Source organism: Cervus elaphus, chromosome 21 (assembly GCF_910594005.1).
Source record: "Cervus elaphus chromosome 21, mCerEla1.1, whole genome shotgun sequence".
Lineage (NCBI taxonomy): Eukaryota > Metazoa > Chordata > Mammalia > Artiodactyla > Cervidae > Cervus > Cervus elaphus.
This window is the reverse complement of record NC_057835.1, coordinates 40485207-40500846: the sequence shown is the minus strand read 5'-3', so window position 1 is coordinate 40500846 and position 15640 is coordinate 40485207. Positions and strand designations below refer to the sequence as shown.

Sequence of the window (15640 nt, the reverse complement as noted above, 5' to 3'; positions counted from 1 at the left end):
GAACTCTTCATAACTAGACTATGTGTTTTAAATGAGACTTAGATGATTCTAATAAGAATCACTGCCCTGATACCTCTGCCATATGTCTTACTAGTCATCCATTCTTCATTCAAGAAGCATGTTTTAAACACTTACTGAACTGCAGATGGTCTATAATGTGTAATATTACACACACATTTTATATATATATATATACACATGATATATATATATATATAATACATAGCAGACATTAATATGGCAAGTTTCCCACCCATAAGGAGCTTATACTCTAGTATAGAAGAGATAGGTAAATTAGTGAGTGCATTTTCTTTCTCCTTCACCAGACCATGAATGCAATAACTCTTCCCTAAGTAAAATGGCTCTATTCCTAATAGAATGGGGAGAGAATAGGCAAACCTTCTGTCCCATGGATGAAGAGCTCACCTTTGTTATGCTCCAGTACCTCGACTCTCGGTACACCAGACCTCACACGTCAGAAAACTATGAACAGTATTGCTCTTTCCAGCTAAGAAGCAACTGGGCCTTGAACAGTAATAACAACAAAGAAGGAGAGGTACACTTGGCTAGAAATAGTTGGAAAGCTGAGCACACTGGCAACAGAGTCAGGAAGAAGAAAGATCAAAAAACTAAAGTAACAAGTGGAACAGAAGAAAAAGAATAGCAATCTGCAGGGGTGACAGATGGAAGATAGGACACTAGAGATTGGAAGCAGCTAAGACCACAAAAATGACCAGAACCAAAAGTGCCAATGGAGAATAGATCTGGTAACAAAGCATCAGAGGAGGGAAAAAAAGACCAGAACATTAGCAGTTTGAGGGCAAATAGAAATGCATAGCCAGCATCAAGTGAGGAATTTGGAAAAGGAATGAGTCAAGTCCTACCTGAAAGACACTTCATTACAAAGTAGAAGAGCAACTGACGTTAATAATCATTGAGATTAATGATTATTTTCTATTATTAAAATTGCTGCCCAACCCCATTTAAAAGCTTTAAGAGGTTTACACAGTTAAGATTGAGTCACACAGAAGATTCCCTTTTGAGGAATTGCTGATAAAACCAGTAGAGCAGGCTCTCTATCCTTGCGTTAGTGTGACAGCTTTGTTTCTAGAGGGACGTAATCTCACCTGGATGTTACTCATCCCTAGAAAAACAGAACTCCCCGCTTGGACTTTACCTGGAAACTTTTTATTGACTTTGCCTTACAAGGGGGGTTCTCTGGTGGCTCAGATGGTGAAGAATCTGCCTGCAATGACAGAGACAGGGTTCAATCCCTGGGTAGAGGTCCCCTTGAGAAGGGAATGGCTACGCACTGCAGTATTCTTGCCTGGAGAGTTCCACAGACAGAGGAACCTGGCAGGCTACAGTAGTCCATGGGGTCACAGAGAGTCAGACACAACTGACTCTTTGAGCAACTAACAAGTATTTATATAATTACACTTAACATGTTTATGTCCTCAGTTCAGTTGCTCAGTCGTGTCTAACTCTTTGTGACCCCATGAACCGCAGCACACCAGGCCTCCCTGTCCATCACCAACTCCCAGAGTCCACCCAAACCCATGTCCATTAAGTCGGTGATGCCATCCAACCATCTCATCCTCTGTCATCCCCTTCTCCTCCTGCCCGCAATCTTTCCCAGCATCAGGGTCTTTTCCAATGAGTCAGCTCTTCACATCAGGTGGCCAAATTATTGGAGTTTCAGCTTCAACATCAGTCCATCTAATGAACACCCAGGACTGATCTCCTTTAGGATGGACTGGTTGGATCTCCTTGCAGTCCAAGGGACTCTCAAGAGTCTTCTCCAATACCACAGTTTATGTCCTACCTCCACCCAAAATATGGAGCTTAAAATATATTAATGATTAATCCAACAGAGAGTTCAGAGTAGATTTCCATCTCTCAATTATGTTCTAATTCATGTATCTCTCATTCCTTTGAAAAAACAAATATGTATAACATATGATCTAGCATACACTCAACCTAAGGGGATTCCCCATCATACCCAGAGGACATCAGCAAACAACTTTCTGAAATGTTCAGAATTCTATCCAAAAAGGAACCAGAGGATATGCAAACCTGAAGGTGCCCAGGTTTTCATGTGACCAGTAGAAGTTCAATTTGCCTGGAGCAAAGGACTCATCATCAGAAAGTACAGAATACAAGGCATTTGCGGGTCGCTCTTCTGCCTGAGGAGACCGAGATAATGCTACGATGGCTGGGTGGATGGCTGGGAGATTGGGCTGGAGAGGAAACATAGTAAATTGGGAAGAGGATGGACGAGACAGCCTGGACGCTTGAACCAGCGTAGGGAGGGTTGATGACTGCAAGACCCGAGCAGCGTCATCCATTATACCAGAAAGCTGGCGGATACCATGGGGAAAAAACAAAACAAGAAGAAAGTGGAGGAGGTGTTAGAAGAAGAGGAAGAAGAATATGTGGTGGGAAAAGTTTTAGACCATCGAGTGGTAAAGGGCAAAGTGGACTATCTCCTAAAGTGGAAGGGGTTCTCAGATGAGGATAACACATGGGAACCAGAAGAGAACCTGGATTGCCCTAACCTCAGTTTCTGAGTTTCTGCTGTCACAGAAAACAGCACACGAGACAGATAAATCAGAGGCAGGCAAGCGCAAAGCTGATTCTGACTCGGAAGATAAGGGGGAGAAGAGCAAACCAAAGAGGAAGAAAGAAGAGTCAGAAAAGCCACGAGGCTTTGCCCGGGGTTTGGAACCAGAGAGGATCATTGGAGCTACAGACTCCAGTGGAGAACTCATGTTCCTGATGAAATGGAAGAACTCTGATGAGGCTGACCTGGTCCCTGACAAGGAAGCCAATGTCAAGTGCCCACAGGTTGTCATATCCTTCTATGAGGAAGGCTGACGTGGATGATGACAAAAAAGATGACAAGAATTAACTCTCTTGAATACCAGTCTCTGTCACATCTGACTGTGGGTTTCAAGTGGGGAAAGAAGGAGTTCTATTTGTTTTGACACCATAAAGGTGGCTTGAGAAGATGTCCTTTGTAGAACCAGTATAGTTTCTGTGCCCTACAGCAGCCCAAGGGCTTTAAAGCCGTTCCATGCTGTATAGTTTGCACACCCATCCTGATCGAGGGGAAGGAGGGCCAGTGTTTCAAGGCAATCCGTTCTGAACTTTGCTAAGAAAAAAAAAAAAAAAAAAAGCAAAGGGCCTTCTATGAAGGACAAAACACAGAATAGAATGTGGGAGAGCAAGAGATTCTGTAGATCTTCAAAGAGCATCTCCACAACCCACACAGCCTTCTTCCCAATAGGGTTAACTCGGCATTTTTACAGCGTAACATGTGTGTCATTTTTGGCTATTACTGGTGTATTATTTGGGGTGGCTGGGATGGGGTGGGAAAGAAGAGAGATGGGTTAGGATCATTTTTGTTAAAATTTGGGGAAACGGTGAAACAAAGGAAAGAACAACTAATGATGATTGGGTTCTGTGTCCAGAATATTGTATCCTTTCAAAAAATGTCATTGGCAACTGAAAGGAGGACTGTGAGAGACTATTTAAAAGCTGTGAGTGTAAAGAGACCATAGCAAAAATCAACAAAGCTAAAAGCTGGTTTTTTGAAAAAATAAACAAAATTGACAAACCATTAGCAAGACTCATTAAGAAGCAAAGAGAGAAGAACCAAATTAACAAAATTAGAAATGAAAATGGAGAGATCACAACAGACAACACTGAAATACAAAGGATCATAAGAGACTACTACCAGCAGCTCTATGCCAATAAAATGGACAACTTGGATGAAATGGACAAATTCTTAGAAAAGTATAACCTTCCAAAACTGAACCAGGAAGAAATAGAAGATCTTAACAGACCCATCACAAGCAAGGAAATCGAAACTGTAACCAGAAATCTTCCAGCAAACAAAAGCCCAGGACCAGATGGCTTCACAGCTGAATTCTACCAAAAATTTAGAGAACAGCTAACACCTATCTTACTCAAACTCTTCCAGAAAATTGCAGAGGAAGGTAAACTTCCAAACTCATTCTATGAGGCCACCATCACCCTAATTCCAAAACCAGACAAGGATGCCACAAAAAAAGAAAACTACAGGCCAATATCACTGATGAACATAGATGCAAAAATCCTTAACAAAATTCTAGCAAACAGAATCCAACAACATATTAAAAAAATCATACACCACGACCAAGTGGGCTTTATCCCAGGAATGCAAGGATTCTTTAATATCCGCAAATCAATCAATGTAATACACCACATTAACAAATTAAAAGATAAAAACCATATGATTATCTCAATAGATGCAGAGAAAGCCTTTGACAAAATTCAACATCCATTCATGATTAAAACTCTCCAGAAAGCAGGAATAGAAGGAACATACCTCAACATAATAAAAGCTATATATGACAAACCCACAGCAAGCATCACCCTCAATGGTGAAAAATTGAAAGCATTTCCCCTGAAATCAGGAACAAGACAAGGGTGCCCACTCTCACCACTACTATTCAACATAGTGTTGGAAGTTTTGGCCACAGCAATCAGAGCAGAAAAAGAAGTAAAAGGAATCCAGATAGGAAAAGAAGAAGTGAAACTCTCGCTGTTTGCAGATGACATGATCCTCTACATAGAAAACCCTAAAGACTCTTCCAGAAAATTACTAGAGCTAATCAATGAATATAGTAAAGTTGCAGGATATAAAATTAACACACAAAAATCCCTTGCATTCCTATATACTAACAATGAAAAAACAGAAAGAGAAATTAAGGAAACAATACCATTCACCACTGCAACAAAAAGAATAAAATACTTAGGAATATATCTACCTAAAGAAACAAAAGACCTATACATAGAAAACTATAAAACACTGATGAAAGAAATCAAAGAGGACACAAACAGATGGAGAAACATACCATGCTCATGGATTGGAAGAATCAATATTGTCAAAATGGCTATTCTACCCAAAGCAATCTATAGATTCAATGCAATCCCCATCAAGCTACCAACGGTATTTTCACAGAACTAGAACTAATAATTTCACAATTTGTATGGAAATACAAAAAACCTCGAATAGCCAAAGTAATCTTGAGAAAGAAGAAGGGAACTGGAGGAATCAACCTGCCTGACTTCAGACTCTACTACAAAGCCACAGTCATCAAGACAATATGGTACGGGCACAAAGACAGAAATATAGATCAATGGAACAGAATAGAAAGCCCAGAGATAAATCCACGAACTTATGGACACCTTATCTTTGACAAAGGAGGCAAGGATGTACAATGGAAAAAAAGACAACCTCTTTAACAAGTGGTGCTGGGAAAGCTGGTCAACCACTTAGAATGAAACTAGAACACTTTCTAACACCATACACAAAAATAAACTCAAAATGGATTAAAGATCTAAATGTTAGACCAGAAACTATAAAACTCCTAGAGGAGAACATAGGCAAAACACTCTCCGACATAAACCACAGCAAGATCCTCTATGACCCACCTCTCAGAATATTGGAAATAAAAGCAAAACTAAACAAACCTAATGAAACTTAAAAGCTTTTGCACAACAAAGGAAACTATAAGTAAGGTGAAAAGACAGCCCTCAGATTGGGAGAAAATAATAGCAAATGAAGAAACAGACAAAGGATTCATTTCAAAAATATACAAGCAACACTTGAAGCTCAATTCCAGAAAAATAAATGACCCAATCAAAAAATGGGCCAAAGAACTAAACAGACATTTCTCCAAAGAAGACATATAAATGGCTAACAAACACATGAAAAGATGCTCAACATCACCCATTATCAGAGAAATGCAAATCAAAACCACAATGAGGTACCATTACACACCAGTCAGGATGGCTGCTATCCAAAAGTCTACAAGCAATAAATGCTGGAGAGGGTGTGGAGAAAAGGGAACCCTCTTACACTGTTGGTGGGAATGCAAACTAGTACAGCCACTATGGAAAACAGTGTGGAGATTTCTTAAAAAACTGGAAATAGAACTGCCATATGACCCAGCAATCCCACTTCTGGGCATACACACTGAGGAAACCAGATCTGAAAGAGACACGTGCACCCCAATGTTCATCGCAGCACTGTTTATAATAGCCAGGACATGGAAGCAACCTAGATGCCCATCAGCAGATGAATGGATAAGGAAGCTGTGGTACATATACACCATGGAATATTACTCAGCCGTTAAAAAGAATTCATTTGAACCAGTTCTAATGAGATGGATGAAACTGGAGCCCATTATACAGAGTGAAGTAAGCCAGAAAGATAAAGACCAATACAGTATACTAACACATATATATGGAATTTAGAAAGATGGTAACGACAACCCTATATGCAAAACAGAAAAAGAGACACAGAAGTACAGAACAGACTTTTGGACTCTGTGGGAGAAGATGAGGGTGGGATGTTGCGAAAGAACAGCATGTATATTATCTATGGTAAAACAGGTCACCAGCCCAGGTGGGATGCATGGGACAAGTGCTCGGGCCTGGTGCACTGGGAAGACCCAGAGGAGTCGGGTGGAGAGGGGGGTGGGAGGGGGGATCGGGATGGGGAATACATGTAAATCTATTGCTGGTTCGTGTCAATGTATGACAAAACCCACTGAAAAAATAAATAAATAAATAAATTTAAAAAAAAAAAAAAAAAAAGCTGTGAGTGCCTGAAAATTAGAAGCCAAGGTATTCCCTGCCTGAGCTTAATGCTGTTCCCAACAAAGGACTAAGAAGCTACCAAAGCTGCTATTTGGGGGATGGAAACTGGTTGAGGAGGAAAAGTCTCATTGGAGTGTGTACATAGGCAGATCGTTCTGTCTGAGAGGTGCTACTTATGAAACTGACAAAAAGACCCTTTCTTTTCCTATTGTGAAGTTACCAATATCAGCTTCTCCATCCAAGCCACTGGTGAGGTATTTAGGGAAGGGCAGTGTGGGATAGGACGTAGGTGAGTAGGGAAAGAAAGGGCCAGTGGAAAACTCTTGGAGCCTCTGTTTCTTGAACTTTGAAATCCTTGGTGGCAGGGTTCAGTCACTGACAGCACAAGTTCAAGAGTGGAATGATTTCAAAAGCCCTGGTCTCAGGAGAAGATTTAGTTTTCATACTGGGGCAGTGGTTCACTTTATTATTTTTTTCCATTTATTTTTATTAGCTGGAGGCTAATTACTTTATAATATTGTAGTGGTTTTTGCCATACATTGACATGAATCAGCCATGGATTTACATGTATTCCCCATCCCGATCCCCACTCCCACCTCCCTCCCCACTCCATCCCTCTGGGTCTTCCCAGTGCACCAGGCCCGAGTACTTGTCTCATGCATCCAACCTGGGATGGTGATCTGTTTCACCCTAGATAATATACATATTTCGATGCTATTCTCTCGAAACATCCCACCCTCGCCTTCTCCCACAGAGTCCAAAAGTCTGTTCTGTACATCTGTGTTTCTTTTTCTGTTTTGCATATAGGGTTATCATTACCATCTTTCTAAATTCCATATATATGCATTAGTATACTGTATTGGTCTTTATCTTTCTGACTTACTTCACTCTGTATAATGGGCTCCAGTTTCATCCATCTCATTAGAACTGATTCAAATGAATTCTTTTTAATGGCTGAGTAATATTCCATGGTGTATATGTACCACAGCTTCCTTATCCATTCATCTGCTGATGGACATCTAGGTTGCTTCCGTGTCCTGGCTGTTATAAACAGTGCTGCGATGAACATTGGGGTGCACATGTCTCTTTCACTTTAAAACAAAGCAAATTTTTTAATCCTAAGAATTAACTAATATACAAAATGCTGTCTCGAATCATGAGATCCATCAGTTCTTGACATTGTCTAGACCCTGCATCTAGAACTCCGTTGTAATTTTTAGGCGTGTGTTAGGTTTCTGTGAAAACTTATTTAAATGTAAACTTCATATCAACACTGTCAGTTTTTTGTCATAATAAAACTATATAGATTTATTTTTTAAAAAGTACAGAACACGAAGCTGGAAAGCTAGGCAGGGAATGGGATTATAAATGACTTTGTGAGCTATGTCAGAGGTCTGAATTTTTTTCTGGCAGTGGAAATGACCAAGGAGTTTTTAAGTAGGAGTGTGGCAGCTGTAAACATGATGGGCTTAAAGAAGTGAGTCTGATACAGATGGCCAACAGATGTATGAGAAGATGCTCAGTATCACCAATTATTAGCAAAATGCACATCAAAAGTACAATGAGGTGTCACTTCACACCAGTCTGAATGGCCATCACCATAAAGTCTACAAATAATAAGTGCTGGAGAGAGTATGAAGAAAAGGGAGAATTGCTATACTGTTGATGGGAATATAAATTGATACCGTCACTATGGAAAAACAGCATGAAGTTTCTTTAAAAAACTAAAAATAGAATTGCCATACAATCCAGCAATCCCAGCCCTCAGCATGTATCTGGAGAAAACTTTAATCCAAAAAGATACATGCATCACAATGCTCATAGCAGCATTATTCACAACAGGCAATGGAAGCAACCTAAATGTCCATCAACAGATGAATGGATAAAGATGTGGTACATATATACAATGGAATAAATACTCAGCCATAAAAATAAGGAAATATTACCATTTCCAGCAACATGGCTAAAACTAGATATTATCATACTGAATGAAGTAAGTCAGAAAGAGAAAGTCAAATATCATATGATATCACTTATATGTGAAATCTAAGAAAAAAAAAAAGGATACTAATGAACTTATTAATGAACTTATTCACAAAACAGAAACAGACTCACAGACATAGAAAACAAATTTATGGTTACAAAGGAGAAAAGGGAAGGGGGAAGGATAAACTGGGAGTTTGGGATAAACAGATACACACTATTACATGTAAAAAACAGAAAGGTCCTATCGTATCTTGTAATAAACTATAATGGAAAAGAATGTGAAAATATATAGATATGAATCACTTCACTGTATACCAGAAACTAACATAAACTTGTAAATCCACTATATTTCAATAAAAATAAATAAATAAAACTGAGCCTGGAGCCAGGGAGATCTGTTGGAAGAATAATGGTCCCAGTGAATGATCACAAAGGTCTGAACCAAGCCAGTGGTGTCAGGGATGGAGAAAAGGATCCCAAGACATGTTTAGGAAGAGAATTGAGAGAACTCAGGCTGAATGATGAGTTCCTAAAAGAAAGGGCAGAATCAAGAGTGGCTTGGGTGCATAGAAGCTTTTTACAGAAAATGATTACAACAACAGGAGCGAGTTGGAGCAGGAAGGAGGGGCAGGTAACAGGTGCCGCTTCGGTCTCGTTAAAGTTAAGATGACTCTGAGGCATCCAAGTTCAAATCTCTAGTAGCCACTGGGAGTACAGAAAAATAGTCGAGCCAGAGTTACCTGTTATATCTCCAAAAGCTGTAACTAAGGAGACAAGATAGGATGTACACACGGAGACAGTCAGTGAACAGAGAAGTGTGGAGCATTTAAGATGCTAAAATTCCTTAAGTGGGATAATCAGGGTTCGAAGAGGAGGGAGAACCATGTCAGCTAGCAGAGTAGGAGAAAGGCAGCTTGGCCATGAGGAATAGGAAGAATTTGGGAAAGCAGACGGAGGACATTTCAGTGGTCAGAACACGCACACACCAAGTCAGAAGGCGGAAGTGGAAACTTAGGCAGAAGTTAGGTTACAGAGTACGAGCATAATGACTAAAAAGCTAGGGAAGAGCAGGTTACCAGGGGTCCAAAAATCAGGAAGAATGAAGTCTCATCACAGTATAAAACAAGAGGCTGTTACACATTTTGAAGAGAAGAATGTCATGATAGAAAAATTTAACCACTCAATTCAAATGTAGTCTAGGAGATTCATCCCATGCATATTCACATCTGTGCCCAACACAAAATTATCATCTCTTCAGTAAAGCCTTTTGATCATCTACATTTATATAAAGAAATCTTAAAATGGAGAATTTCCCAAAGATATAGCAAGGTGAAGAAGCACAGTAACAGTGAAATTTCATGATGCCAAGTATTACAATAAATGACTCTGCCTAACAAACATGTCCACATTTTACAGATGGTCCATAATAACAGTGTTCTGTTGAGCAGCTTATAACATGCCTTCTGTCTGAAAGATCCTGTTTAACACATGTTTTTCTTTATCCTTGACCATGGGGGTCACTTGCTATGGTGACTCTGAAATATTCATGAGCTACCCCAAACCTTGGATCACAGATGAATGACAGGAACAGGAATTCCTTTTTTCTTAATTTAACAGTTGAGTCAAGAATCTAACAAGGGTTTTCCTGCTCCTCTGGGTACGACAGTTAGCTTAGGAGTCAGTTTGAATAGTAGGGACCCAACTTCTTCCACTCAGCTGCTCTGAGTTCAGCAGACTGACAAAATACCCCTATGAACCATCAAGGCCACTACCTCCATAGCATCACAGGTAGGCATGTATCTAGGGATGGTCACTGTGATTGGTTCAGGAATGGATACATAACCTGAATTAACCCAGTGAGACACAGGCAGATACTGCCAAGGACTGAAACAGCCTACCTCTTCTTCCTTGCAAATTAAATTCTGACTTTCAATTATTGGGTGACCTTAGCAATATCCAAGGGTTCATATCCAGCCCCTAGGGGATAAATGTCAATAAGCCTAAAACTACCAAGTAATTGTATTCCCTTTGAAAAGGATTGGTAAAGCACAAGTGTGCAAGGTAACTGACCCACGAGACCTAGGAGAGGAATTCTGTAGAGTTTTTCTGCATTCTCAAAAGACACAAGCAGGGACTTACTCTTTACTACCTTTGGACATTGTCATATGAAGATGTGATATCAGGAGCTGCTCCAACCATCTGAGATTACAAGGAGGCGGCCCACAGAGAAGCTGACCAAATGCCCTCACATGACTGATCCCCTACATCAACTCATTTTGGAACTGCCTCTATCTCTGGGCTTTCTGCTGTGTGAAAAACTAAGCCCCTTTGACCCAGTTTTCTGTTACTTGTGGCCAAAACCATCCTGAGTGATTCAGGATGAAACCTGGCACTTTTGCTGCCACTCTCAGAAAACGGAAGTTCTTCCACTGATGTGACTAACCAGGTGGGATGTGACCTTGGTGCTCTCAACCTCTATCAGGGAGGCAGCAACCAGAAAAGAAAGTCAACAAGAGAAGCACTGTTTGGAGACAGACAGATGATATTATCTGAACATCTAGGTCCAGTTTTTTCCATATGAAAGTAAAAGTGAAAGTAAAGTCGCTCAGTCGTGTCCGACTCTTTGCGACCCCATGGACTGTAGCCTGCACCAGGCTTCTCCGTCCATGGGATTTTCCAGGCAAGAGTACTGGAGTGGGTTGCCATTTCCTTCTCCAGGGGACCTTCCTGACCCAGGGATCGAACCCAGGTCTCAGGGATCGAATCCAGGTCTTCCACCTTGCAGGCAGACGCTTTACCCTCTGAGCCATTTTTTACCATGAAGTTACCTCCAAATTTTTCAGTTACGTGAATCAAAAATTTTCCTTTTCCCTTCTTCCTAGTTTATGTAGCTTCTCCTCCACTTGCAATTTGAAGACATCTACATATACACAGGTATGGAGGGAGAAAAAAACTAATTGAGATAACATGGAAAACCTCCAAAGAATGTCAGGTACGTCGTAGGCAACTGATAACAACAGTGGAACCTAAATCTATGCTTTCTGTACTTCTTTTATCCTTCAGTCAAATCACCACCACCGAGAATAACATCAAGTAAGTGCCAATACTCTCCCAACTTCCTCCACCTCCCCAATCCCAAATGTCCCACACGTTTGAAATAAGACCCAGCCAAGCATCCATACCAGCCCTGAAAACAAGGCAGGAAAAAAAGGAAGCAAGGTGGTCAATTATGTGACCTTTTCTTCCTTCCCTTCCTACTCTAAAGAAAGTTCTTTTCATGTATTAGATTCTTTCACTATAAACGATTCCCAGCTGTTTCATCCTCAACTGCTGCCAAATGGCTGAAAAAATTCCAGTATTTTATCAATCATATCACATTCACAGGTCACATCTGGTTCAGTCCTCTGTCACAGCACATTGGGTTTATATGCTAATGTTTATCTGTGCTACAAGATTTCAAGTCCCTCAAGACTAGCAAGAGTCTTCTCCACTGAATACTCAGTGCCTAATACAGTACCTTACACACTGAAGGCATCTAACAACACTTGCTGTTTGAACAGGTGAATGAATTCCACCTCAAGCCTCCCTTAATTTATATGAGAAAGTAGGGGTGTTCTTTAAAGATGAGTCAGGCCAGGGAATACAGATACACCAGATTATTTATCTATCAAGAGCAGTTCTTAGCTGTAAGTAACAGAGGAAACCCTGACTGATTAATTAGAAAAGAAATGTATTTAAGAGATATTGGGTAGCACATAAATTGTTAGGAGGTCTGGAGAACCAGTGCTAGGCTTACCTTTAAAAACAAAGCCCAATTTCACACCACTGAACTGGTCAGGTGAGGAAACCAGCACCGTCCAAGCCTTGGCAGAAAGGCTCCCATGGCCACCGGTGTCACCAAAAATGGAGGCTCCATTCCCATCATGTTATCTTACATTCTTCACATGTGAATTGTAGACTCATCCAGGTGCATCTGATTGCAGTCTGGCTTCATGTCTGCATCCTCATGGCAAAAAGACTTGAAATTTACATCTATGTCTATATCGAGGAGGTAAAAATTCATTATAAAAGAGGTGTCTCTAAATATAGAAAGGCCACCCAAAAGATGATGAACAGTCATGAATGTAACACATGCTCACTACTTTGGAACTTAGAATGTTAGACACAAAGTCATCTGTATGTGTCCCACCCATATTTGGACCGAAGCCCTGAATGAGGTAATAACTGACTCCAAGTCCCTCAGAGACGGCTCTTCAGACTATTCTCCAGTGGTCTGCTCTGCCATCAGCCACCTAGGCTGACCTTAAGGCAGCGAGGAAACCAGAAAGGAATGCAAGAAAAGTGTATGAGTTTAGTTTGAGAAATGTGTCTCAAACAACTGGTTGAAAGTAAATGATAAGGAATTTGCATCCACTAACTCACAATCTTGGGAGGGAGGATGAGAAGGCAAAAAGATATCAGAAGAGAGCTCAAAAGGTTGGAAGGTGTCCAACATGCTACTGGGAAAGAGCAGAGGGCAAATACTAATAGCTCCAGTAAGAATGCTAGGCCAAAGTGGAAATGACACTCAGTTGTGGATGTGTCTGGTGGTGAAAGTAAAGTCCAATGCTATAAAGAACAATATTGCATAGGAACCTGGAATGTTAGGTCCATGAGTCAAGGTAAATTGGACATGGTCAAGGAGGAGATGGCAAGAGCGAACATCTATATCTTAGGGATCAGTGAACTAAAATGGATGGGAATGGGCAAATTTAATTCAGATGGAAATCACCAAATGGTCAATACCAAAATCAGACTGATTATATTTCCTGTGGCCAAAGATGGAGAAGCTCTACGCAGACAGCAAAACAAGACCTAGAGCTGACTGTGGCTCAGATCATCAGCCTCTTATTGCAAAAATTCAGGTTTAAATTGAAGAAAGTAGGAAAAACCACTAGGCAATTCAGGTATGACCTAAATCAAATCCCTTATGATTATACGGTAAGAGTGGTGAATAGATTCAAGGGATTAGATCTGGTAGACAGAGTGCCTGAAGAACTATGGACAGAGTTTCATAACACTTTACAGGAGGCAGTGACCTAAACCATCCCCAAGAAAAAGAAATGCAAGAAGGCAAAATGGTTGGCTGAGGAGGCTTTACAAATAGCTGAGGAAAGAAGAGAAGTAAAAAGCAAGGGAGAAAGGAAAAGATATACTCAACTGAATGCAGAGTTCCAGAGAACAGCAAGGAGAGATAAGAAGGCCTTCTTAAATGAACAAAGCAAAGAAATAGAGGAAAACAATAGAACGGGAAAGACTAGCAATCTCTTCAAGAAAATTGGAGATACTAAGGGAATATTTCACTCAAAGATGGGCATGATAAAGGACAGGAACAGTAGGACCTAACAGAGGCAGAAGATTTAGAAGAGGTGGCAAGAATACACAGAAGTATACAAAAAAGGTCTTAATGACCAAGATAACCACAATGGTCTGGTCACTAACCTAGAGCCAGACATCCTGAAGTGTGAAGTCAAGTGGGCCTTAGGAAACATTACTACAAAGTTAGCAAAAGTGATGGAATTCCAGCTGAGCCATTTAAAACCCTAAACGATGATGCTGATAAAGTGCTGCATTCAATATGCCAGCAAATTTGGTAAACTAGCAGTAACCATAGGACTGGAAAAGGTCAGTTTTCATTCTAATTCCAAAGAAGGGCAATGCCAAAGAGTGGTTCAACTACCATACAGTTCAGTCACTCAGTCGTGTCCAACTCTTTGCAACCCCATGGACTGAAGCACACCAGGCTTCCTTGTCTATTACTAACTCCCAGAGCTTGCTCAAATTCATGTCCATTGAGTCGGTGATGCCATCCAATCATCTTATCCTCTGTCATCCCTTTCTCTTCCTGCCTTCAATCTTTCCCAGCATCAGGATAACTACAAAATAAGGGCACTCATTTCACATGCAGGCAAGGTTATGCTCAAAATCCTTTAAGCTAGGCTTCTGTAGTACATGAACCAAGAACTTACAGATAGATGTACAAGCTGGATTTTAAAAAGGTGAAGAACCAGAGATCAAATTGCCAACATTTGTTGGATCACAGAGAAGGCAAGGCAATCCCAGAAAAACATCTATTTCTGCTTCACTGACTATGCTAAAGCCTTAACAAACTGAGGAAATTCTTTAAGATATGGGAATACCACCTTACCTGTCTCCTGAGAAACCTGTATGTGGGTCACAAAGCAACAGTTAGAATCAGACATGGAACAACCGACCGGTTCAAAATTGGGAAAGGAGTACAACAAGGTTGTATTTTGCTATCCTGTTTATTTAACTTCTATGCAAAGTACATCATGTGCAATACCAGGCTGGGTGAATCACAAGCTGGAATCAAGACTGCTGGAGAAATAACGATAACCTCATATATGCAGATGATACCACTCTAGTGGTAGAAAGTGCAAAGGAACTAAAGAGCATCTAGAAGCGAAAAAAGCTGGCTTAAAACTCAACATTCAAAAATACTAAGATCATGGCATCTGGTCCCATCATTGCATGGCAAATAAATGGGAAAAAAAGTGGAAGCAGTGACAGATCTTATTTTCTTGGGCTCCAAAATCACTGAGGATGGTGACTGGAGCCATGAAATTAAAAGATGCTTGTTCCTTGGAAGCAAAGCTATGACAAATCTAGACAGCATATTAAAAAGCAGAAACATCACTTTACCAACAAAGGTCCATATACTCAAAGCTATGGTTTTTCCTGTAGTCATGTACGTATGTCAGAGTTGGACTATAAAGAAGGCTGAGCATGAAAGAACTGATAGTTTCAAATTGTGGTGCTGTGGCGCTTGTCCCCCTTGGACAGAAAGATCAAACCAGTCAATCCTAAAGGAAATCAATCCTGAATTTTCATTGGAAGGACTGATGCTGAAGCTCTAATCTTTTGGCCACCTGACATGAAGAGCAGACTCATTGGAAAAGACCCGGATTCTGAGAAAGACTGAAAGCAGGAGGAGAAAGGGTTG

General features: G+C 40.5%; 1 pseudogene; it reads left to right on the top strand.

The window, feature by feature from the left end:
• The first annotated feature begins 2372 nt into the window (after positions 1-2372).
• LOC122679095 lies at positions 2373-2877 on the top strand (annotated as a pseudogene).
• The last annotated feature ends 12763 nt before the right edge of the window (positions 2878-15640 follow it).